The 27,622-nt window shown below is 36.6% G+C and overlaps 1 protein-coding gene across 1 annotated transcript in view; it reads left to right on the top strand.

Annotated features, from left to right (window-relative positions):
* Positions 1-27,622, top strand: part of FRS2 (fibroblast growth factor receptor substrate 2) — a 117,957-nt gene that overhangs the window by 70,551 nt on the left and 19,784 nt on the right. Inside the window, exon 4 of the mRNA XM_007463552.1 lies at positions 20,546-20,648. The gene's annotated coding sequence lies outside the window, so the exon portion shown is untranslated. The remainder of the gene's footprint in view (positions 1-20,545; positions 20,649-27,622) is intronic.

Genomic DNA, 27,622 nt, shown 5'->3' with positions numbered 1-27,622 from the left:
TACATCATCCAAACAGAAAATCAGTAAGGAAACATCATCCTTAAAATACATATTAGACCAGGTGAACTTAAATATTATTTGTAGAACACTCTATCCAGAAGCTATAAAGTACACATTCTTCTCAAATGCATATGGAATATTTTTCAAGATAGATCATATGTTAGGTCACAAACTAGTCTTAATAAATTTAAGAGGATTGAAATACTAAGCATCTTTTCTGACCCCAGTGGTATGAAACTGGAAATTAATTATACTAAGAAAACTGGAAAGATCACAAATATGTGGGGATTAAGCAACATGCTACTGAGCAGCCAATGGGTGAAAGAAGAAATCAAAAGAAAAGTCAAAAATACTTTGAGACAAATGAAAATGTAACGTACCAACATTTACAGGATGTAGCAAAAGCAGTTCTAAGAGGGAAGTTTGTAGTGATAAATGCCTACTTCAAGAAGTGAGAAAAGTCTCAAACAACCTAACTTTACACCTCAAGGAACTAGGAAAAGAAGAACAAATGAAGCCTAAAGGTAAAAGGGAGGAAATAACAAAGGTTAGAGCAGAGATAAATTAGAGACTAAAAAGACAATAGAAAAGATCCATGAAACCAAGAACTGGTTCTTTGAAAAGATAAAATTCACAAACCTGTAGTTAGACTCACCAAGAAAAAAAGAGAGGACTCAAAAAAATAAAATCAGAAATGAAAGAGGAGATGTTACAACTGATAACTACAGTAATACAAAGGATCATAAGAGACTACTTTGAATAATCATCACTAACAAACTGGACAACTTAAAAGAAGTGGATAAATCCTCAGAAACATACAGTTTGCCAAGAACGAATCATGATGACATAGAAAATCTGAACAGACTGATTATAAGTAAGGAGATTAAATCAGTAATCAAAAACTTCCCAACAGACATAAGTTTAGGACCAGACAGCTTCACTAGTGAATTGTACCAAACAGTCAAAGAAGAATTAATGCTAATCCCTCTCAAACTCTTCCATTTTATGAGGCTAACATTAGCCTGATACCAAAACCAGACAAGGATGCCTCAAGAAAATAGATGTAAAAATCCTGAACAAAATATTAGCAAACCAAATTCAACAACATGCAGACCATGATCAAGTGAGATTTATTTCAGGGATTCAAGGATGGCTCAACATCTGCAAATCAGTCAGTGTGATACACCACATTAACAAAATGAAGGATAAAAATCATATGATCGGGGCTTCTCTGGTGGCGCAGTGGGTTGAGAGTCCGCCTGCTGATGCACGGGACATGGGTTCATGCCCCGGTCCGGGAAGATCCCACATGCTGCGGAGCGGCTGGGCTCATGAGCCATGGCCCCTGGGCCTGCACGTCCAGAGCCTGTGCTCTGCAATGGGAGAGGCCACAACATTGAGAAGCCCACGTACTGGGAAAAAAAAAAAAAAAAAATCATATGATCATCTCAATAGATGCAGGAAAAGCATTTGACAATTATGGAAAGCAAATGAAAAGCATTTAACATCCATTTAGGATAAAACCTATCAAAGCAGGTATAGTGGGAACATACCTCAACATAATAAATGCCATATATGACAAGCCCACAGCTAACATCATAGTCAGCCATGGAAAGTTGAAAGCTTTTCCTCTGAGATCAGGAATAAGATGAGGATGTCCATTCTTACTACTTTTATTGAACATAGTATTAGAAGTCCTTGCCAGAGCAGTTAGGGAAGAAAAAGAAATAAAAGCATCCTAATTGGAAAGGAAGAAGTAAAACTGTCACTATTTGCAGATGACATGATATTATTTGTAGAAAACCCATTAAGACTCCATCAGACTGTTAGTAAAACAACAGAAATTGAAGCCAGTAAAGTTGCAGAATATGGAATCAATACACAAAAATCATTGTGTTTCTGTACACTAGTAATGAACTATCAAAAAGAGATAAAACAGTCCTATTTACAATTGCATAAAAAAATACCTAGGAATAAATTTAACCATGGAGATAAAATATCTTTATACTGAAAATTACAAGAGATTAATGAAAGAAACTGAAGATGACACAAATAAATGGGATATTTAGTGCTCATAGATTAGAAGAATTAATATTGTTAAAATGTTCATATTATCCAATATACATGTTCAGTGCAATTCCTATCAAAATTCCAATGGCATTTTTTCACAGTAATAGAACAAACAATTCTAAGATTTCTGTGGAACCATAAAAAACCCCAAATAGCCAAAGCAATTTTGAGAAAGAAGAACAAAGTGGGAGGCATCATGTGCCCTTGTCTAAAACTACATTATAAAAAACTACATAATTAAGACAGTGTGATATTGGCATAAAAACAGACACATAGATCAATGAATGGAATGGAATACAGAGCACAGAAATAAACCCACACATATATGGTCGATTATTTTACAACAGAGGAGCCAAAAATATACAATGGGAAAAGGGCAGTCTCTTTAATAAATGGTGTTGGGGAAATTGGACAACCACATGCAAAAGAAGGAAACTGGATTGCTATCTTATGCCATACTTGAGAAGTAACTAAAACTAGATTAAAGACTTGAACATAAGACCTGGAAGCATTAAAACTCCTAGAAGAAAACAGATGGGAATCTCCCTGACATAGGTCTTGGTGATGATTTTTTGAATCTGACACTGAAAGCAAAAGCAACAAAAGCAAAAATAAATAAGTGGGATTACATCAAACTAAAAACTTCTGCATAACAAAGGAAGCCATCAACAAAAAGAAATGACAGCCTACTGAGTGGGAGAAAATATTTGCAAATCATGTATCTGATAAGGAGTTAATATGCAAAATATATGAAGAACTCATGTAATTCCATAGCAAAAAAAAATCTGATTAAAAAATTGGCAGAAAATCTGAATAGACATTTTCCCAAGGAAGACATACAGGTGGCCAACAGGTACATGAAAAGATTCTCTACATCATTAATCAGGGAAATGCAAATTAAAACCACAGTGAGATATCACCTCACACCTGTTAGAATGACTCTTATGAATAAGACTAGAAATAAGTAATGTTGGTGAGGATGTGGAGGAAAGGGGACCCTTGTGCAGTGTTGGTGGGAATGTAAATTGTTGTAGCCACTATGAAAAACAGAATGGAGGGTCCTCAAATTAAAACTAGAACTACCATATGATCCAGCAGTTTCACTTTGGGGTATTTATCTGAAGAAAATAAAAAACACTAGCTCAAAAAGGTATACTCCCCCCTACCCCCCCATGTTCATTGCAGCATTATTTGTAATAGCCAAGATATGGAAACAATGTAAGTGTCCATTGATGGATGAGTGGTTAAAGAATAAGTGGTATTTATATACAATGGAATATTATTCAGCCACAAAAAAGAAGGAAATCTTGACATTTGTAACATGGATTGACCTGAGGGCATTATGCTAAGTAAAATGAAGCAGAAACAGACACATCAGTAAAAGATCTTTCTTATATGTGGAATCTAAAGACAAACCAGTCACCCCCCGCCCCCCAGCTCATAGTTAGAACAGAGTAGTGGTTGCTAGAGGAAGGGGGTGGGGGGGGGAGAAATGGATGAACTGTTTTTGTTCTTTTTAGTTTAAATAAATTGAATTTTTTAAAAAGGAAAAACAGACAAATCCTATTGGAGGGACATTCAACAAAATACTTGACCAGGATTCCCTAAGACTGTTGGGATCATCAAAACCAAGGAAAACCTGAGAAACTATAGCCAAGAGGGGCCTACAAAGGATATGATGATTAAATATAATGTGGTATCTTGGATAGGATCCTGAAATGAAAAGACATTATGTAAAAACTAAGAAAATTTAAAGTATGGACTTTCGTTAATAATACTATGTTTATATTAGTTTATTACTCGTAAGAGAGGTTTCATACTAATGTAAAATGTTAATAGATAACACTGGGTGTGGGGTATATGGGAACCCTACTGTCTTCTCAGTATTTCTCTGAAATTGTTCTAAAAAATAAAGTTTATTTTTATTTTTAAACATCTTTATTGGAGTATAACTGCTTTACAGTGGTATGTTAGTTTCTGCTGTAGAACAAAGTGAATCAGCTATGCGTATACCTATATCCCCATATCCCCACCCTTTTGCATCTCCCTCCCACACTCCCTATCCCACCCCTCTAGGTGGTCGCAAAGCACCGAGCTGATCTTCCTGTGCTATGCGGCTGCTTCCCACTAGCTATCTATTTTACATTTGGTAGTGTACATATGTCAGTGCCACTCTCTCACTTCGTCCCAACTTACCCTTCTCCCTCCCCATGTCCTCAAGTCCATTCTCTATGTCTGCGTCTTTATTCCTGTCCTGCCCCTAGGTTCTTCAGAACCTTTTCTTTTCTTTTTTTTTTAGATTCCATATATATCCGTTAGCATACGGTATTTATTTTTCTCTTTCCCACTTACTTCACTGTGTATGACAGATTCTGGGTCCATCCACCTCACTACAAACAACTCCATTTCATTTATGGCTGAGTAATATTCCATTGTATAAATGTGCCAAATCTTCTTTATCGATTCATCTGTCGATAGACACTTAGGTTGCTTCCATGTCCTGGCTATTGTAAATAGTGCTGCAGTGAACATTGTGATGCAAGAGTGTTTTTGAATTAATGGTTTTCTCAGGGTATATGTGCAGTAGTGGGATTGCTGGGTCATATGGTAGTTCTATATTTAGTTTTTTAAGGAACCTCCATACTGTCCTCCTTAGTGGCTGTATCAATTTACATTCCCACCAACAGTGCAAGAGGGTTCCCTTTTCTCCACACCCTCTCCAGCATTTATTGCTTGTAGGTTTTTTGATGAGGGCCATTCTGACAGGTGTGAGGTGATAAACTCATTGTAGTTTTGATTTGCATTTCTCTAATGATTACTGATGTTGAGCATCTTTTCATGTGTTTGTTGGCAGTCTTCTTTGGAGAAGTGTCTCTTTAGGTCTTCTGCCCATTTTTGGATTGGGTTGTTTGTTTTTGTGATATTGAGCTGCATGAGCTGCTTGTATATTTTGGAGATTAATCCTTTGTCAGTTGCTTCATTTGCAAATATTTTCTCCCATTCTGAGGGTTGTCTTTTCATCTTGTTTATGGTTTCCTTTGCTGTGCAAAAGCTTTTAAATTTCATTAGATCCCATTTGTTTATTTTTGTTTTTATTTCTGTTACTCTAGGAGGTGGGTCAGAAAAGATATTGCTGTGGTTTATGTCAAAGAGTGTTTTTCCTATGTTTTCCTCTAAAAGTTTTATAGTGTCTGGTCTTACATTTAAGCCTGTAATCCATTTGGACTTTATTTTTGTGTATAGTGTTAGGTAGTGTTCTAATTTCATTCTTTTACATGTAGCTGTCCAGCTTTCCCAGCACCACTTATTGAAGAGGCTGACTTTTCTCGACTGTATGTTTTTGCCCCCCTTTGTCATAAATTAGGTGCCCATATGTGCATGGGTTTATCTCTGGGCATTGTGCCCTGTACCATTGATCTATGTTTCTGTTTTTGTGCCAGTACCATGTTGTCTTGATTACTGTAGCTTTGCAATATAGTTTGAAGTCAGGGAGCCTGATTCCTCCAACTCAGTTGTTCTTTCTCAAGATTGCTTTGGCTATTCGTGGTCTTTGGTGTTTCCATACGAATTGTAAGATTTTTTGTTCTAATTCTGTGAAGAATGCCATTGGTAGTTTGATGGGGATTTCATTGAATCTGTAGATTGCTTTGGGTAGTATAGTCATTTTCACAATACTGATTCTTCTAATCCAAGAACATGGTATATTTCTCTGTCTGTTTATGTCATGTTTGATTTCTTTCAGCAGTGTTTTATAGTTTTCTGAGTACAAGTCTTTTGCCTCCTTAGGCAGGTTTATTCCTAGGTATTTTATTCTTTTTGTTGCAGTGGTAAATGGGAGTGTTTCCTTAATTTCTCTTTCTGATTTTTCGTTGTTGGTGTATAGGAATGCCAGAGATTTCAGTGCATTAATTTTGTATCCTGCACAACCTTACCAAATTTATTGATTAGTTCTAGTTGTTTTCTGGTGGCATCTTTAGGATTTTCTATGTATAGTATTATGTCATCGGCAAATAGTGAAAGTTTTAATTCTTCTTTTCCAATTTGTAGTCCTTTTATTTCTTTTTCTTCTCTAATTGCTGTGGCTAGGACTTCCAAAACTGTGTTGAATAAGAGTGGCGAGAGTGGACATCCTTGTCTTGTTCCTGATCCTAGTGGAAATGCTTTCAGTTTTTCAGCATTGAATATGTGGGTTTGTCATATATGGCCTTTATTATGTTGAGGTAGTTTCCCTCTATGCCCATTTTCTGGAGAGTTTTTATCATAAATGGGTGTTGAATTTTGCCAAAACGTTGTTCTGCATCTATTGAGATGATCATATGGTTTTTATTCCTTAATTTGTTATTGTGGTGTATCATGTTGATTGATTTGTGTATATTGAAGAATCCTTGCATCCCTGGGGTAAATGGTGTATGATCCTTTTGATGTGCTGTTGGATTCTGTTTGCTAGTATTTTGTTCAGGATTTTTGCATCTATGTTCATCAGTGATATTGGTCTATAATTTTCTTTTTTTGTGATATCTTTTTCTGGCTCTGGTATCAGGGTAATGGTGGCTTTGTAGAATGAATTTGGGAGTGTTTCTCCCTCTGCAATTTTTTGTAAGAGTTTGAGAAGGATCGGTGTTAGCTCTTCTCTAAATGTTTGATACAATTTGCCTGTGAAGCCATCTGATCATGGACTTTAGTTTGTTAGGAAGATTTAAAATTATGGTTTCAATTTCATTACTTCTGATATGTCTATTTATATTTTCTAATTCTTCCTGGTTCAGTCTTGGAAAATTGTACCTTTCCAAGAATTTGTCCGTTTCTTCGTGGTTGTGCGTTTTATTGGCATATAGTTGTTTGTAGTGGTCTCTTATAATCCTTTGTATTTCTGCAGTGTCAGTTGTGATTTCTCCTTTTTCATTTTTAATTTTATTGATTTGCATCCTCTCCCTTTTTTTTGATGAGTGTGGCTAAGGGTTTATCAATTTTGTTTATCTTCTCAAAGAAGCAGCTTTTAGTTCTATTGATCTTTGCTATTGTTTTCTTCGTTTCTGTTTCATTTATTTCTGTTCTGATCTTTATGATTTCTTTCCTCCTGCTGACTTTGGGTTTTCTTTGTTGTTCTTTCTCTAGTTGTTTTAAGTGTAGGGTTAAATTGTTTATTTGAGATTTTTCTTGTTTCTTGAGGTGAGATTGAATTGGTATAAACTTCCCTCTTAGAACTGCTTTTGCTGCGTCCCATAGGTTTCGGGTCATCGTGTTTTCATTGTCATTTGTTTCTATGTATTTTTAAATTTCTTCTTTGATTTCTTCAGTGATCTCTTGGTTGCTTACTAGCATGCTGCTTAGCCTCCATCTATTTGTGTTTTTTACAGTTTTTTTGTTGTAATTGATATTCGGTCTCATACCGCTGTGGTCAGAAAAGATGCTTGGTATGATTTCAATTTTCTAAATTTTCTGAGGCTTGATTTGTGACCCAAGTTGTGATCTGTCATGGAGAATGTTCCATGTGCACTTGAGAAGAAAGTGTATTCTGCCACTTTTGGGTGGAATGTTCTGTAAATATCAATTAGATATGTCTGGTCTGTTGTGTCATTTGAAGCTTGTGTTTCCTTATTTATTTTCTGTTTGGATGATCTGTCCATTGGTGTAAGTGGGGTGTTAAAGTCCCGTACTATTATTGTGTTACTGTTGATTTCTCCTCTCATGATTGTTAGCATTTGTCTTATGTATTGAGGTGCTCCTATGTTGGGTGCATAAACATTTACAATTGTTATATCTTCTTCTTGGATTGATCCTTTGATCATTATGTAGTGTCCCTCCTTATCTCTTGTAATAGTCTTTATTTTAAAGTATTTTATCTGATATGAGTATTGCTACTCCAGCTTTCTTTTGATTTCCATTTGCATGGAATATCTTTTTCCATCCCTTCACTTTCAGTCTGTATGTGTCCCTAGGTCAGAAGTGGGTCTCCTGTAGACAACATATATGTGGGTCTTGTTTTTATATCCATTCAGCCAGTCTGTGTCGTTTGGTTGGGGCATTTAATCCTTTTACATTCAAGGCTAGTATCGATATGTATGTTCCCATTACCATTTTCTTAATTGTTTTGCGTTTGTTTTTGTGGCTCTTTCTTCTCTTGTGTTTCCCACTTAAAGAAGTTTCTTTAGCATTTGTTGTAAAGCTGGTTTGGTGATGCTGAATTCTCTTAGCTTTTGTTTGTCTGAAAAGCTTTTGACTTCTCCATCGAATCTGAATGAGATCCTTGCTGGGTAATCTTGGTTGTAGGTTTTTCTCTTTCATCACTTTAAGCATATCCCACCACTTCATTCTGGCCTGCAGAGTTTCCACTGAAAAATCAGCTGATAACCTTATGGAGATTCCTTTGTATGTTATTTTTTATTTTTCCCTTGCTGCTTTTAATACTTTTTCTTTGAATTTAATTTTTGTTTGTTTGATTAATATGTGTCTTGGTATCTTTTTCCTAGGGTTTATCCTGTATGGGGCTTTCTGTGCTTCCTGGACTTGGGTGACTATTTCCTTTCCCATGTTAGGGAAGTTTTCCACTGTAATCTCTTCAAATATTTTCTCAGACCCTTTCTTTTTCTCTTCTTCTTCTGGGACCCATATAATTCGAATGTTGGTGTGGTTAGTGTTGTCCCAGAGGTCTCTGAGATTGTCTGCAACTCTTTTCATTCTTTTTTTTTTATTCTGCTCCTTGGCAGTACTTCCACGATTTTGCCTTCCAGCTCACTTATTCGTTCTTTTGCCTCCATTATTCTGTTATTGATTCCTTCTAGTGTGTTTTTCATTTCAGTTATTGTGTTGTTCATCTCTGTTTGTTTGTTCTTCAGTTCTTCTAGATCGTTGTTAAACATTCCTTGCACTTTCTCAATCCGTGCTTCCATTCTATTTCCAAGATTCTGGATCATCTTTACTATCATTACTCTGAATTCTTTTTCAGGTATATTGCCTATTTCCTCTTCATTTATTTGGTGTTGTTGGTTTTTACCTTGCTCCTTCATCTGTGACATATTTTTTTCCATCTCTTTTTTTTTTTTTTTTTTTTGATGATTGGGATTGTGTTCCTGTTTTACTGGTTGTTTGGCCTGAGGCTTCCAACACTGGAGTTTGTAGGCTGCTGGGTAGAGCTGGGTTTTGGTGCTGAGATGAGGAACTCTGTGAGACTTTACTACGATGAATACTCCCTGAGGTCTGAGGTTCTGTGTTAGTCCAGTGGTTCGGATTCAGAGCTCCCACCTCAGGAGCTTCTGCCCGACCCTGTGCTTGCAAATTAAGATCCCACAAGCCACGTGGGGTGGTAAAAAAAATCAATAACAAAGTTAAAAATAAAATTAGACTAGGAAACTAACAGATATGTTAGAAAGGACTTAAAAATAAAAATATAGATGACTCAACAACCAGAAGGTAAGTCAGTACCACAATAGTAAAAAGAGGAGGAGAGGAAGAAAAATAAGGAAGAAAAAAGGAGTGGGGCAAAGGCCTTGTCTCTGGAGAGCAGGACCTAAGCAAGGGTGAGGTTTAGGCTTAGGCTCAAGGAACAGAAGGGGCCCTGGTGTGCCCCCTACCCCTGGTATCAGAGGGCAGGGGACCTCCTCACTTGGGAGCCCAGCAGGCTTCCTGGGTTTGAGTGGGCGGGGCAAACGCCCTCCTCTCCTCTCCTGTTCCTCCGGTCTGCAGTCTGGGAGCGCCCCTCCCGCCTGCCTCTCCTGATCTCCCGGCCTCCCTCCTGTGCCCCCAGGACCAGTGCAGGGGTCAGGGGGTCCTTGGAGGGCAGGGAACCAGCCTGGGAGCTCAACAGGCTCCCTGTGTCCGAACGTGTGGGGCAGTCACCCTCTGCTTCTCTCCTGCTCCTCCCAGAGGGCCCCTCTCCTATTCTCCCCTTGGCCTCCTTTCTGTGCCCCGAAGGACCCATCTGACCTGGAGGGGGCTTTGCAGGGCAGGGAACCAGCCTGGGAGCTCAGCAGGCTTCCTGAGCCCAAGTGGGCAGGGCAAGCACCCTCTGTTCCTCTCCCACTCCTCCTGGATGGCCTCTCCCGTCTGCCACTCCTGATCTCACTGGCCTCCCTCCTATGCCCCCAGGACCCATGCAGCCTGAATGGGGCTTTGGAGTGGGGGGAACCGGCTTGGGAGCTCAGCAGGCTCCGGCCAGGCCTTCACCCTCCGCTCCTCTTCCGCCCTTCCCGGAGAGTCCCTCCCCACTGCCTCTCCTCATCTCCCCCACCTCAGGGACGCCGATCTTGCCTGGCCTCCACTTCTCCTCCACCGTCAGTCCCCCAGCATCCTACCAGTTTACTTTGGGGTTCCTCCCACCTCCTTGGGGGTTAGAGTCCCCCACCAGCGGCCTGCACGCACCCTAGTTGTGGGGAGACGCTAACTCCGCATCTTCCCACACCGCCATCTTTCTTTTTTTTTTTTTTTTTGCGGTACGCGGGCCTCTCACTGTTGTGGCCTCTCCCGTTGTGGAGCACAGGCTCCGGACGCACAGGCTCAGCGGCCATGGCTCGTGGGCCCACCCGCTCCACGGATCTTCCTGGACCGGGACAGGAACACGTGTCCCCTGCATCGTCAGGTGGACTCTCAACCACTGTGCCACCAGGGAAGCCCCCGCCATCTTTCTTAACACATTTTTAGTAATTTAAATAGAGATGTTGATTTCAAATAAGTTTTTTTTTTCTATTTTTCTATTTTCAGAAAAATTTTGCCTTGGACACTTGAATGATTATTTGGTTATCATTTTTATTACTAAAGCAAGTGTCACCGGGGCCATATGTTAGGAAAACAGCATTTATTGCCTCCAATCCAGATATTGTATTGGCTGGCAACAAGGAGGGGTAATATGTTATGAATACTTTCCCTTAGTAACAGTCATACTTAGTTGTGACATATAAACATATTATTTTGTAGCAATTTAATTAAAGTGAAAAATGTGTATGGTAGCAAACCCAAGCTTAAACAATTTCAGCCTTATCAATAGGAGGAATTTAAAGCCTTACTTTTTTAGCTTTATTTTTGGCTTATTTATAGATGAAGGGAAAAAAATGAGCTCTTTATTCTTTGAATTTTTAGACAGATTTTTGGATGAACTAGTGTAAAGAAAGAAAATATTTGGAGAAACTAATATGTTGTTAATAGCTAAACCATTATTTCAGTAGCCTGTGATTTTCCAAACTTGTGTTTTCCACTTACGTAACTGCATTCCTCTTTTAGCTGAAATAACTCCCAAGGAACTAAATCATAGAAATGTCAAATAATTAGACCAAAGACGTTGGTTTGGGAATTGCACACAGCAGGTAGTTCAAGTGATAGTCAAAGATAATACTAGTTAATATTAGGAACCTTTTAAGGTTAAAAATTAATAGCTTAGGGAGGGGTTTAGGATCAGAAACTCAATATAAACAGTAGTCTTGGTCCTCGAGTATTCTCCTTCAAGTAGGCCCATACCAAGACTGCAGGAACTTCAAGGAGGGACCTAGCTTGGGGGAATTGATACAGCTTGGATGGTGACTTTTAGGCAATTGGCTTGCCCAGATAGACTCTTTAGGCATCACATCTATAATAACTACAATCTAGATGGCAGTCTTTGAACCTGTGTAGGATGAAAAGGAAGACATCTGATGCCACGTAAATCTTGTGAGTATACTTGCCCACTTTGACAGCCACATGATAGCATTGCTTCTCAGAGAAATCTTCTGGTATTATATGCTAAAATTCAAAGCGTTTTTCCTGAAATAGCTGTCAGTGTTTACGCAAATCTAAGTGATAATTTTAAGCTCTATTTTAAAGGATGAAGGTAGCCAAAATGTACAAACTTTCAGTTAGAAGATAAGTACTAGGGATGTAATGTACAATGTGATAAATGTAATTAACACTGCTGAATGTCATTCGTGAAAGTTAAAGAGCAAATCCTAAGAGTTCTCATTTCAAGGAGAAAAAAACTCTTTTTTCTTCTACTTGTATCTATGTGAGAAGGTGGATGTTCTCTAAATTTATTGTGGTAATTATTTCATGATACAAATCAAATCATTATGCCATACATTTTAAACTTATACATGCTTTGGTCATTTATATCTCAATAAAACTGGTAGAAAAAAGACAAAAATCTATTAAGTAATGTATTAACTAGTGGAAGTATGAGATTATTTGTTTGTAGTTTTATTGATATGTTTTAATATTGTAGGAATTCAGGGGCAAAATGTATCAGTATGTATGTTGCTAATTTGAAACATTATCCAGTAATATGGTATTTATTCATTCAACTAAAACTATTTGAGCATTTAACATATGTATGGCACTCTCTAGACATTGGGGATACAGCAGTGAAGACAACATAGAGTTTATAGTTTGTTCTGGCTTTGGCGTAGAGACAGGGAATCAAAGAGTAAATTAATATATAGCATGCCAGCTGGTAATAAGTCATTTGGAGAATAACATAGCAGTGTAGAGGAAAAGGGGTTACCATTGTGGGGTAAAAGTTTATGTGTTTTCTGTAGAGTGCTCAGGGAAGTCCTCTAAAAATTGATTTGTGAGCAAAGACTTGAAACAAATGAGGGAACAAGCTATGTGGGTATTTGGCAGAAGAGTTTTCCAGATAGAACAACGATTGCAAAGGCCTTGAGGTTTAGTGTATGCAGAAACAGCCAGGGGGCCAGTGTGGCTGGAGCCAAGTGTGAAGTACCTGTGATCACCACTGGAGCCAGAAGGGTAGAAAACAATAACAAAGTATTTAGGACCTTGTAGGCCAGCCATTAAAAAGTCTTTAATTTTTACTTTCAGTGGAATAGGGGGAGCCATGCAAGATTTTGTCAGGAAAAATTATAAATGACTTTGAAATGGGCAAAAAATGACGAGTGGGTTTCCTGTCTTGCTCATTTATTGGGTTCATCTCTGTCTCATTTTCCTTCCTTTATCTTGTCTATGTATTTTACTTAGAATTATTTGAATATGGTTTTTAAAATTTCATAGAACCATTACTTTATATTTCTAAGTATTTAAAAGCTTTTTTTCTTATGTCTTTCCCTTTGTTCTTCTCAATGCAGAGTATTTCAGATTTAGTTTAGTTCTTGAAATTTACTTCAGTTGAAAGAAACTCAAGTCATCTCATCCAGCTTCTCATCCAGTTGAACATGGGTAGTGATTGAGAACTCAGCATTTAAAGGGAAGTCAATTCTTTGTTAGATGGAAATCTATTTTATTCTCATAGATGTCTGTGGTTTGGTCCAGCTCAAGTCCATTATTCCATAAAACAGAAAATTTTAGACAGCTGACTTACTCTTCCTTACTGCTAAATATTATCTTCTCCAAACTAACTTACCATGGTTTCTGCAGTCTTACCTTATTGATATTAGACTGTTCTTTGTATCCCATCTCACCTTGAATCATTGTCTTCTCTAGGCCCCTGTGATACCACACTCTTGGTGATTTTCTTCCTGTTTCTTGGACAGTACCTCTCCAGTCTCCTTTGTGTGCTTCTCTTCCTCTGCAGTTTCCTTAAATGTTGGTGTTTCTGAGTTTCTGTAGGTCTTTTCTTCTCACTGGGCAATCTCATCTTGTCCTGTGCCTTGCATCCATAAGCTGATACCTCCTAGATCCTTATCTCCAATTCAGATCTTTCTTCCACTTCCATACTTGTATTTCTGTTTGTCTTTTGAGCATTTCTACTTGGATATCTGACAGGCATCACAGTACGTTCAAAATTGAGCTTATGTGCTTCTCTAAACCTTGTGTCCTTCTTATGTTTTCTAGCTCTGTGAATGGACTGTTACCTAAATGGAAAATGTAGGTATGCTCCTTGACTTCTGCTTTTCTTCCCAGTCTAATCAGTTATCAGGTGTTATTGATGCTTACTTCTGAGTATTGCTCTAATCCATCTTTCTTTCTCCATCTTCATTGCTCACTACTCTAATTCGGACCCCAGATTTCTTCAACAGCCTCCAAACCTATAACAGTAATATGAGGTAGGTGGTGGTGTTTTTAACTTGCCTATGGGGAAACATAGATTCAGAGATGTTAAGTACTCAGCTCTGTCTGGTTCTAAAGCTCATGATATTTTTACTGTATCATGCTGCCTTGCTGGCATTATCAGAGATTGATACTGCCTTCTACTGGAGGAATTTAGAGTGCTTAAAATGAAACATTATTTTAGATTCTAATGTGGTATTTTAAAATGCATTTAGATAGCAGAGCTGTTGTAGGCCATCTATCCATTATATGAAGATGAAAATCTTGTCTTCATCACATTCTGCCTTCTATTTAGCAGAGTTAATAGAATTCAAATTTGGAATTTGCATATGGAAAATTAAAAATTTTAAGGCTTTAACAAGAATATGAGACTAATATTCTTTGTAGCTAACTGCTGAATTAAGTTCATTGTTTTTTGGGGGGGGGCGGGTGGGAGTTTGGTTTGTGTTTTATTTTTTATTTATTTATTTGGTTGTGTCAGGTCTTAGTTGCAGCTTGCCGGCTACTTAGTTGTGGTATGCAAGCTCTTGGTTGTGGCATGCATGTGGGATCTAGTTCCCTGACCAGGGATCGAACCTGGGCTCCCTGCATTGGGAGCACGAGTCTTAACCACTGTGCCACCAGGGAAGTCCCTGCTTGTTTTTTAAAGAGAATTTAAGGTTGATAGCTTTTCAGCCAGCTTTCATGCTGATGAAGAAACATTTGAAAGTGGTACAGAGTAAAACATCTTAGAAATTCTGGCTGTTTTCTGTAGAGATTTGTTTTCTCCACATGTGTCTTAAAAAATGAAAGGAGATATTCTCATCATTGCTTTCAAATTCTATTTCATCATATGTTTTGCTCAGAGGGAATAGCCCCAGTGACCTTAGCTGTACTTTTGAATATAGCTCTTCAGAATTTCCTTTACCATGGATGCTTGATACCCTGGGTTTAAGATCAAGGTAAATCTGAAGGAAAACAAACCATGAAACCTTTAGGGATAGAGTGCATATTGTTTTGTTAAAGTTGTAGATAGGGACACTAAGAATTCTAAATTTGGCTTCCAGTAAAATCTTGATTAATTCTTTTCCTTAATTTCCCCATTCGAAGATGGAGAAAATAGTTCCCAGCAGTCTGCAATACGATTGTTCTCTAGACAAATATTTATCATGGTTCAAAAGAATATTGGGTCTTGGACACTCAAATCCTGTTACTTGATTGTAGCTGTCTTCTAGTGTATAGGAAGGAGCAAAGAAAAGATATTTTAAACATCCTTTCATTACTGTTATTTGTAATAAGTTGATAGTCTTCGTTGAATGTATATTTCATTGATTTTCCGATTTTATTCACTGAAATTTGGGTGTATCTTACAGTCAGTGGCATCTCATAGTTTAATTAACCACTTCTGTTTCTTGGTGGGATATAAAATATCAAGTCTTAAAATGAGTTGTGTCTCGGTTTTGATGAAAACAGTATATATCTTCATTGGTATTAGAAGTAATAACAGTGATAATATTATAGTCTCCATTCCTGAGAATCACTATTTTGGTAGCCTCTACTTTCTTAAACATGACCAAGAACTGGAAAGGAAGCAGAAGAGGCTTCTGATGCTTACAATTGCTATTAAGAAGCTCATGAAGTAAAGACCATGTTCTTGAACGTAAAATATTCTGTGATCTCAGTAGAGGGCCTCATTTTGCACCCGTTCTTAATAGGCATGGGTATCTGATTACAGAGTCCAGGATTCAAAAGAATAAACTAAAAAAAAAAAAGCACGTACATATTTATTAAGTGACAACTCTAGGACCTGCTATCAACTGAGAATATTGACCATAAATAAAGTAAAAATTCAAATCTATCTTTAAAAAACAACACAAAACCCAGAACAGGCCACATAGCACTGTTTCAGGAGGGTTAGACAGCCCGATACACACAAATCACCCTGATTACAGCTTGGAAGAGGTTCTTTTTTTTTTAAGATTTTTTTTTTGATGTGGACCATTTTTAAAATCTTTATTGAATTTGTTACAGTATTCTGTTTTATGTTTTGTTTTGTTTTGTTTTTCTGGCTGCAAGGTATGTGGGATCTTAGCTCCCCAACCAGGGATCGAACCCACATCCTCTGCGTTGGAAGGCAAAGTCTTAACCACTGGGCTGCCAGGGAAGTCCCTTCAAAGAAGTTCTTTATCAGAATTCATTCTGTCTGATTCGACTGGCACTTTCTTTAAGGGACAAATGTATTTTATTTTTTTATTTTGATTGGGGAACATTTGTTGTTGATTAAATTTTCCCCTCTTATGGTTGAATGAGGTTGTCAGCATATTTTGCCCTGAAAGTATTGAAAAACTTTTGTGATACTCACCTGTCAGACATCTGAAATAATATTTGATTCTCTTGTTCTAATGGTCTCTACCCCTGTTGCTAAATGACATCAGAGTGCCGTTTTTGGTCTTTGGGCTAAAGACTGGGCATGGGCATAGGTTGTAGGGAGGTGTTAGAGAAGAAAAAAGTAGAAAAATTTAGAGAACACACTGTCATCCTGATGTATTTCTAGAAGCTCTCACTGGGCAGTTGTGCATGTCTAGCTGCATTATTTTTGTTTGGAATAAACCCAGGGTACGTATCCCATAAGTTCCTAGTGTTAGGGGGACTTTTGGGACATTCCCCTAAGTCATGAATTCTGAGCATAACATTGCTGACTGTGAGCACCTTTAGCCTAAGAGTAGATGTTAAGTTCGTGTATCGTCAGGTTTCCAGCATTTACTAATTAGGTTTTGCCTACTTAGGTTCTCCTGGCAGTTTCTCTTGGCCACTGTGTTCTTCACACTCTGCCCTAACCTGTTTTATATGTTGTCTGCCTTTGGGCTCTGCTTAGACATTTATAGCTTTTCTTACTGAAGAAGCCTTTAATAAAGTATTGATTTGTATATTCTTTAGTTAACGATTTATTGTTGATTATAAAAGCAATTCACACTATAGAAAATATGAAGAGAAAAATGCTTTTCATCCTGCTACCGAGTGAACCACTGTTAACATTTTAATGTGTTTTCATCTAGTCTTTTTCTAGGTTTATGTATTTTGTTTAGGAGTGGGAGAGAGAAAAGTAAGTGTGTTATTTTTTTAAATGAGAATCTTCTCAAACTTGCTACTGGGCATGCAAAGTAATTTTTAAAATAAAATTTTTTTTCAGAACAATTTTAGAATCACAGTAAAGTTGCGAAGGTAGTACAGAGATTCTCATATATCCATTATTCAGCTTTCCCTAATATTAATCTTATATAACTAGAGTATACTTGTCAAAACTAAGAAATTAACACTGGTATAATTTTATTAACTAACTACAGACTTTATTTGGATTTTTCCAGTTTTTCCACTAATGTCCTTTTCTGTTCCAGGATCCAATCCTGAATACCATATTGCATTTTAAAAGAACAGTTTTGTCTTTTTTTTCTGCTTAATTTTTTATACCATGAACATTTTTCTTTGTCATTAAATATTCTTTAAGCAGTGCTTATTAATGGCCCCAAACAGTTCATCAAATATTTACTCTGATGTAAATATTCCTGCTTAACTCTTTTTTTCTTGTATTTTGTGAGGGTGGGGAATGTTAGAAAACACACACATCAAACATATTTATCAGTGGGGTACTTGAGTTAGCTGAGTTTAATGCTAGATTATGGCAGTAATTTTGAACGCATTGCTCTAAAAGTAGAAAATAAATTATCAAGCTTATTTTCCTTAGAGAATTTAAGAGCATTTTAGATTGAGATAAGTGCAGAAAGTCATGAGTGACCTATTCATGAGGCAGTTTGTTTTGAGGATTTTTTTTAGAGTTGCTTGGCATTTGGCTTAGTGTATTTTGAGCAAATTGAATGTGTGTGTACATTTTATATACACACAGTCAACATTTAGACTGTTAATAAGAGTCTAGTAACTAGCATGATAACCACCTGAGTTTGAAAATGCAGATTTATGGTATATTCTTCTCATACACCGGTATATTCAGTTTTGAAAATTAATCTTTTTATTTACTTTTCTGTTATTCTTCATTAATATTTATTTAGCTCTAGGCTAAGTGTATTATATAAAAAGTGAAGTTGCCTAGAGATTTTCTTGTATGTCTTGTAGTGTTTTATTGATGTTTGTAGTTGGATTGATATTGAATAATTTGTATATTCATTTAACATGAAATTGAAGTTCGAGGGGTTTGCATTTAGTGTTTTGTTGTTTTGTTTTTTTTGCGGTACGCGGGCCTCTCACTGTTGTGGCCTCTCCAGTTGCGGAGCACAGGCTCCAGACACGCGGGCTCAGCGGCCGTGGCTCACAGGCCCAGCCGCTCCAACGGCATGTGGGATCTTCCTGGACCAGGGCACGAACCCGTGTCCCCTGCATCAGCAGGCAGACTCTCAACCACTGTGCCACCAGGGAAGCCCAGTGTTTTGTTGTTTTAAAGAATAAAGCCATAAAGCCAAATTCTTTTTAAGAACTATTAGGTGTATCATACTAAGAAAAACATTGTAAAATTCATATTTAGATTTTACCTTTTATTGTTAGTCAGGTTAGTAAAACCTCATAAGTTAAATAGTTATTATGCTAGGGTTCAGTGCCTGCTAGGGGACTAGTGTCTATTAGTAAATTTATAAACTAGAGGTTTATTATGAGGGTTAAGCAATCATTGGTTTAATTTGACACAGTTGTAAGAATAATATGTAGAAATAATAACCGAATTGAAAAATACAAACATGGAATTCTGATGTATAATACTTAGAGAAAACTGAATGCACTGTCTCCATAAGATCAAATATATGTATTCCAGTTTTCAGAGTTAATGATAAATGCTTTCTGGAGAATGCATATACTTTTTTACTGCTACCTTACAATCATGTGTCTTCTTTTTGTGGTGCAATCTGTGAATGTTTAGTAGAGAGAGCTACATGATCTGTCATATAGATTGTTCACCCCTTGATGTTGCTGGAGGACAGTACTTGATTTTCTTGTACATATTTTTATATTGCAACATAGAGCACTTAAACTAAGACTTTCTTTGGGAGTTCCCAAGGCTGATGATATTTTTTCCTGTAATTTGAGGTGCTGGGATTGTTACCATTGGTACTGATTACATTATTCATTTAGCTAAGGCAGAATGTAACTCATCTGCTGGGTTTGCACATCTATATGTCTGTTTTTATATCTTAGGGCAGAGACTATGGGCACCCAGATTTAACTGTGTAAATTTCATCACCAGTGTTTCTGGGTATGAGTATGTTCCAAGATTATAGGTGATTCCAGGATTGAATTATGACTGGTGTTATTAAAGGTAAAAGTTGTGTTTTGTATCATAAGCCATTTTAGTACCATTTTCTCAGTATTTGCTAAACACACACACACACTTCTTGATTGATAGAAATATAGATGGTAGATAAAGATATACATACAGATTCTTGGATTTCTGTTCTAAAAACCCAAATGCATGATTGAAAGTGACTTTGTCAAATTCAGTGTGAAATATGAGGTTAAAGTGGGTAACATTTTCCAGAAATGAAAGAAGGGAATCCGAGGTTCAGGTCATCATCTTACAATGACACTCACTGCAGGTCTGGATACTGTTGGGAGAATGTTTATGTTTATAGATAGATGCTGTGACTTATAGGTTAGACTTTAGGCATCACAGTAAAACACCATTAATTTTATTCTTAGGAATTAGATGTTCTCCTTGTATATATTCTAGACTTTATGCTTCTATAGGAAAGTATTTTGGTAGGACATTAGTGGTGTCTTTAAGATTGTAAGGGAAAATGTGAACTGTCCTCAGCAGTGCAAACTGGCGCTTCATGAAATGGCATGAACCTACCTTCCTGCCTATCTTCTATTATTTTCCCATGCATACCATACATTCCAACTAAAAGGAACTGTTTGGTTCTGGAGGCTGCCATGTTCTTTTAGGTTTCTGTGCTTTAGTATGCACTCTTTTTCATTTGGATTGACCTTGCCCTAGAAAACTCCCATCTGTCTTTCAGGACTTGACTTAGTAGTCACCTTTCCTAGGAAGGCTCCTTGATCACTTCTCTTTCCTTCTGCTCTGAGTTAAATGTTCTGATGGCACTGGCACATGGATACATGGATCTGTAACTCTGCCATGTATTCCTTTGCTTGTCTGCCTCCCTCACTAAACAGTAAGCTCCTTAGAATCAGAGAATGTGTATGTCCTCTTTATTTCTTTAACATTTAACTCAGTGCCTGGCAAAGAGTGTTGATACTCAGAAAATAGTTGTTGCATGCTTTAATGTATATATGGAGAAATGAATGAACTCATTTTTTATTCTCTCCTTAATATTGATAGCTGTTTACAATCATTTTTATTTACTAAGTAAGCTTTTGTTAGCGTAATTCAAAAACTGTGTCTAAAATAAAGAAATGTTTCTTTATTAATATTTTAGATTTATCCATAGGGAAATGAATTGATGGCAGTTTAAATATACATAAGCATGTGCTTAATCTTTCTTGATTATCCTGGTTTTCTTGTCTCTTACAGACAAAACAAAAATGAGAGGGATCTGGTTTAATTGCAGTACAAGGAATTTAGATTAGACATAAAGAGTTTCCAGAAAATAAAGTACCAGATATTGAAGTGATTTGTAAGTAATGTAATTGATTTTTTTGAGAGTTAAAAAAAGGGGGAGTTCATAGAGGGTTGTGAATTGCAAAGTGGTTCACCAACATTGCCCTTAGTAGAATAAAAAACTTAAAGGAAGAATATCTATTTAGAGGTATGCAGATACAACCATATTCATGGATAGATGCTTAAAAATACTTGGGTACTTTTTCGGTTTACTGTGTACATATATATTTTAAAATTTCAGCTAACCAAGGAAACTATGTTGCATATATCCTTACTTTTTACAGAATGGCTCTGGTTTAGTGACTAGCAGAATATACTAGAATCTCCCTCCTTAGCCTTTTTTTTTAACTTCTCTTTCTTAGAGTAATATAAATAATGAAAAATCCTTAGCAGTGTTAAAAATAAACAGAAAACTAAGGTATATCAATAAAAAAAAAAAGACCTACCCACATAGTTTAAAAACAATCAACCAGACCACTTACACAAAGAACAAGGTTTTTGAATGCTATCCTCTTGATTGTCTTAATGAAATTAAATACAGCAGTTAGCTGTGCCCAAAATATAGAGTTATATTGCTATGGTTCTAACTATAGATATTCTGTCCTGGCTGTATTTGAACAGAACTACTGTAGTACAAGCCAAATTCACCCTCCGTGCTAGTGAACTGAAAGAGCAAATATACCTTCCTGAGCAACAGATTTATAATCATTCTAGTGAATAGAGTTCAGTGTTCTCTTTGCTTATCATTCTGCAAGAATCATATTGGAATAATTTAGGACAGCTTTACTAAATTTATTAATGTAACTCTTGTTATGAAGATGGTGCTTAAATTGTAGGCTTTTGTACTTACAGTGCAAAAGCCTTCTTTGTGATATAAGAGACAGGATTTTACATGTAGTGGTGATATAATAATGCCTGTCTTTCTAAGCCCTGTATATTTTTCTAAATGCCTTTATAGCCAGAATTTATTTGGTTTTCACAATAACTCTGTGAAATAGGTGTCCTAATCTTATAAATGAGAAATTTTAGGCATAGAAATTTTGACTGAGTGCCAAAGGCATACAGTATTGTTTTATAATAAAGTATTGTTACCATTTCAATAGCTTGCATTTACTATATGCTGAGCTCTGTTTTAAGCTTTTTACATGTATTAATTAATAAGAACTTGGGCTTTGTAGTCAGATCTGGATGTAATTCTGGCATCATGCCATCACTGCCATTTGCAGCATCGTGGATGAACCTAGAAATAATCATACTAAGTGATACTTCCTCTTATTAACCTTGGAAAATTTATCTAGCCTCTTCAAGCCTTGGTTTCCTCATTTGCTACAAAGAAATAATGATAGTACCTACCTCATAGGGTGGTTGTATGGATTGAGATAATCCAAGTGAATCTATGTCTGGTATAAAGTAAGGGCTTTAAAATCAGTTTGCTATAAAAAATAGAGTGTTAGTAGACTGTATTTACTGTAATTTTTTAGCTTTTTGATAATTTTCCTGGTAAAATTGTATTCCTCTTGAGTATAAACTCATAGCTGATGATATATATATATATATATATATATATATATATATACCTGTTTTATAGAAAAACATCCATGTTACAACAAGATTATAGCTCTATATAGTGGCTATAACTCCCTCTTCCCTCTCACTACCTCCCAATCACCTGTCAGTTCTAAGCCTTCCACTAGTCAGAAGAAACCAAAGTGGATACCTGAGGCATTCATGTTCCAAAGTCAAGACAAGATATCCTCAGTCCATTGGGTTGTGTTCGTTCCAGGAGTGCTGTGGTATATCAGTTGTTTGGAACTCAGAATGTATTTTCTTACAGAAAGTATCCTTTTAAATGAGGCACATAAATTCTTGTAATTCCTGATATAACTGATATGTGTATATTTGCACTGAAAGCAGTAAAAAGCAAGCAAAAACGTCACAGCACTCTGGCACTGCTAATAAAGTAATTTAAAACAATGAAACTGAATATATACTGATCCCCAAAAACAGGCCTGGAGAGGATTCTGGGAAGATGGAGTAGGAGGCATCAGGAGTCTGCCTCCCCACCTAGATAACAAATACAGTGGCAGAATCTGATGTAACTATTTTGGAACTATGGAGCTGTTGAAGACTTGCAACTGTCAGGAAAAGGCTCAGATGTAAAATTGCAGCCATTCTCTGCTGCCACCTTTGTGCAGCTCTCACACAGCTTTTGGAGCCAGCGGAGGCAGAAAGTACCCTCTTCTCCAAATATCAAGGATCTGTACCTGGATCAGAGATTGCTGCTTCTGGTCAGAGAGGTACAGACAGAGAGGTGGGCAGCTATTGTTGCACATACCCTATTGTTGCAAGTCCCTCCCCAACCTGCTAAAGTGACTTCCAGGAAATTTAAAAGATGGGCACCCTTATATGATCCAGCAATCTCACTCTTGGCTGTATATCCAGAGAAAACTCTAATTCAAAAAGATACATGAACCCCAATGTTCAGAGCAGCACTATTTACAATAACCAAGATGTGTAAGCAACCTAAATGTCCATCGACAGATGAATAGATAAAGAAGGTGTGGTATATATACACAAAGGCATACTACTGAGCCATAAAAAAGAATGACATAATGCCATTTGCAGCATCGTGAATGAACCTAGAGATTATCATACTAAGTGAAGTAAATCAAAAAGAGAAAGATAAATCCCATATCACTTATATGTGGAATATAAAATATGGAACCACCTCAACATATTGAAAGCTGTATATTGTGGGAGTCCTAGAAAGAGAAGAGAGAGAGAAAAAGGAGCAGAGAGAACTTTTGAAGAAATAATGGTTAAAAACTTCCCAAATTTGATGAAAGACATGAACATAAACATCCAAGGAGCTCATTGCACTCCAAATAGGATTAAGTCAAAGAGACATAGAGCAAGACACATTATAATCAACCTTTCAAAAGACAAAGAGCAGGAATCTTGAAAGCAGCAAGAAGAAAGCTAATCATCACATACAAGGGATTCTCAGTAAGATTATTAGCATATTGCTCATCAGAAACTTCAGAGGCCAGGTGGCAGTGGGCTGCTATATTCAAAGTGCTAAAAGAAAAAATGTCTGCCCATCAAGAATCCTGTTATCTGGCAAAACTGTCCTTCAAAAGTAAGTGAGAAATTAAGACATCCCCAGGTAAACAAAAGCTGAGGGAGTTCATTACCACTAGACCTGCCCTGCAAGAAATGCACAAGAGAGTTCTGCAAGGTGAAACGAAAGGACTCTAGACAGTAACTAGAAGTTGTGTGGAGAAATAAAGGTCTCAATAAAGGTAAATACAAAGGGAATTATAAAAGCTAGTACTATTGTAACAAAGATTTATAACTTTTTATTTTCTACATGACTTAAAAGATTAATACATTTAAAGGAAAAAAAATTATTAGTCTAAAAGCTCATGTTGTTGTAACATTTTCTGGTATAGAACATATGTAAGGCCACAAATTAAGTCTCAAAAGATTTTAAAAGATAGATAGGATACAAAGTATCATCTCCAGCTACAAGAGGATGAAGTTAGAAATCAACAACAGAAGGAAAACTGGAAAATTCACAAAACTGTGGGAATTAAACAACATACTTTTTTTTTTTAACGTCTTTATTGGAGTATATAATTGGTTTACAATGGTGTGTTAGTTTCTGCTTTATAACAAAGTGAATCAGTTAAACATATACATATGTTCCCATATCTCTTCCCTCTTGCGTCTCCCTCCCACCCTCCCTATCCCACCCCCTAGGTGGTCACAAAGCACTGAACTGATCTCCCTATGCTATGCGGCTGCTTCCCACTAGCTATCTGTTTTACATTTGGTAGTGTATATATGTCCATGCCACTCTCTCTGTCACAGCTTCCCCTTCCCCTTCCCCATATCCTCATGTCCATTCTCTATAAGTCTGTAAACAACATACTTTTAAACAACCAATCAAAGAAGAAATCACAAGGGAAATTAGAAAATACTTAGAGACCAAAGAAAATGAAAACACAGCATGCCAAAACTTATAGGACACAATGAAAGCAGTTCTAAGGGGATTTTTATAGTTATAAATGCTTATGTTAAAAAAATAAGAAAGATCTCTAGCTTTATAACTTAAGGAACTAGAAAAAAAAAACAAACTAAAACCAAAGCTAGCAGAAGGAAGGAAATAATAAAGGTTAAAGGAGAGAGAAAGGAAATAGAGAATAGAAAAACAAAGTCAGTGAACCAAAAGTTTGTTCTTTGAAAATATCAACAAAATTGACAAATTTTTGGCTAGGTAGACTAAGAAAATAGGAGGAAAGACTCAAATTACTAAAATCAGAAGTGAAAGTGGTGACATCACTATCAAGTCTACTGAAATGAAAAGGATTATAAGAGAGTACTATGAACAGTTGTATGCCAACAAATTGAAGAACCTAGATGAAATCGACAAATTCCTAGAAATACAAAACCTACAAAGACTAAATCACAATAGACCTCTAAGGTAAGGAGATTGAATCAGTAATAAAAAAATCTCTTGAGCAGAAAAGCCCTGGCTTGGGACCTCGCTGGTGGTCCAGTGGCTAAGACTCCACGCTCCCAATGCAGGGGGCCCGGGTTCAATCCCATGTCAGGGAACTGGATCCCACATGCCACAACTAAGAGTCTCCATGTCACAACTAAGAGTTCACATGCTGCAACTAAAAAAGATCCCACATGCCATAACTAAAAGATCCCATGTGCTGCAGCTAAGATGCAGTACAGCCAAATAAATAAATATTTTTTAAAAAAGAAAGAAAGGAAAAGAAAAGACCTGGCTTCACCAGTAAATTCTGCTAGTTAACTACTATCAGTCCCTGTCAAACTTTTCCAAAATATTGAAGAGGAGAGAACACTTCCTAATTCATTCCATGAGGCCAGCGTTACGCTGATAACAAAGTCAGACAAAGACATTACAAGAAAAGAAAACTACAGACCAATATCTCTTGTAAACATTGATTCCAAAATCTTCAACAAAATGCTAGCAAACTGAATTCATCCACATAATAAAGGGATTACATACCATGGTAAAGTGGAATTTCTTTTTGGAATGCAAGGATGGTACAACATGAAAGTTGATCAGTGTGATACACCACATTTACAGAATGAAGGAAAAAAACACACAGTCTCAGTTGATGCAGAAAAAGCATTTGACAAAGTTCAACACCTTTTCAAGATAAAAGCATTAAAAAAAACTAGGAATAGACGGAAACCACCTCAATATAATGAAAGCTATATATGAAAAACCCACAGCAGACATCATTCTCAATAGTAAAAGACTGAAAGCTTTTCCCCTAAGATCAGGAACAAGGCAAGGATGCCCACTTTCACGACTTTTATTTAACATGGTAGTGGAAGTTCTAGCCAGAGCACTTAGGTAAGAAAAAGAAATAAAAGTTATCCAAATTGAGAAGAAAGAAGTAAAATAATTTGTTTGCAGGTAACATGATCTTATATGTGGGAAACCCTAATGATTCCACAGAAAAAATACTTTCAGAACTAATAAATGAATTCAACTAAGTAGCAGGATACAAAGTCAAAATGTAAAAGTTAGTTGCATTTCTGTACATCACAATGAACAATCTGAAAAGGAAATTACAAAAACAGTTCCTTTTACAGTGGCATCAAAAGGAATAGAATACTTAGGAATTAAAAAACGTATACAATGAAAACTGCAAAATACTGCTGAAGAAATTGAAGAAATAAATAAACACATCTGATATTCATGGATTAGAAGATACAATATTATTAAAATATCAGTCCTATCCAAAGAGATTTACAGATTCATTGCAATACCTGTCAAAATCCCAATGATGGTTTTTTTGAAAAACAGGAAAACCTATCCTGAAATTCATATGGAATCTCAGGACCCTGGATAGGCAAAACAGTCTTAAAACTGGATTACTCACAATTCTTGATTTCAAAACTTACTACAAAGCCACAAAATCAAAACAGTGTGGTACTGGCATAAATAGAGACATATAGACCAGTGGGATAGAATAGAGAACCCAGAAATAAACCCTCACATATGTGATAAAATAAGTTTTGAAAAGGGTACAAAGACCATTCAGTGGGGAAACGAGTCTTCAACAAATGCTTCTGGGACAACTCGGTATCTGCATGCAAAAGATGAACTTGGACCTTTACCTAACACCATATACAAACATTAACTCAAATTGGATCAAAGACCTAAATATAAGATAAAAAACAGTGAGATTCTTAGAAGAAAACATACGGCAAAAGCTTCACAACATGGATTTGGCAGTGCTTTCTTGGATGTGACACCAAAAGCACAGGCATCAGAGCAAAAGTAAACAAATTGGACTTAATGCAGAAAAATTTTTTACTTCAAAAGATACTATCAACAGAGTGAAAAAGGCAACCACAGAATGGGAGAAAATATTTGCAAATCATATATTTGATAAGGGATTAATATCCAGAATATATAGAGAACTTATACTAAAAGTCAACTGCAAAAGAACAGCCTGATTCAAAAATGGGCAAAGGACTTGAATAGACATTTCTCTAAAAAAGATATACTGTGGAAAACAGTATGGAAGTTTCTCAAAAAATTAATAAAATAGAACTACCATATGATTCAGCAGTACCACTTCTGGGTATGTATCCAAAATAATTGAAAGCAGGGTCTCGGAGAGATATTTGTTCATCCATGTTCGTAGCAGCATTATTCCAATAGGAGGAACGTAGATAAATGTCCATTGACAGATGGATGGATTAGCAAGTGTTGGTATATATTCAGTGGAATATTTTTCAGTCTTAAAAAGGAAAGGAATTCTGACACATGTTACAGCATGGATGAACTGTGAAGACATTATGCTAAGTGAGATAAGACAGGCACAAACTGATAAATAGTGTACAATCTCAGTTATATGAGGTATTTAGAATAGTCAAACTCATGAAAACAGAAAGTAGAATGGTGGTTGCCAGGATTTGGGCAGAGGGGAAAAT

The sequence above is a fragment of the Lipotes vexillifer genome, unplaced genomic scaffold (assembly GCF_000442215.2).
Source record: "Lipotes vexillifer unplaced genomic scaffold, Lipotes_vexillifer_v1.1 scaffold602, whole genome shotgun sequence".
Classification (NCBI taxonomy): domain Eukaryota; kingdom Metazoa; phylum Chordata; class Mammalia; order Artiodactyla; family Lipotidae; genus Lipotes; species Lipotes vexillifer.
Note: the sequence above shows the minus strand (reverse complement) of the source record. Positions and strands in the feature narration are given on the sequence as shown.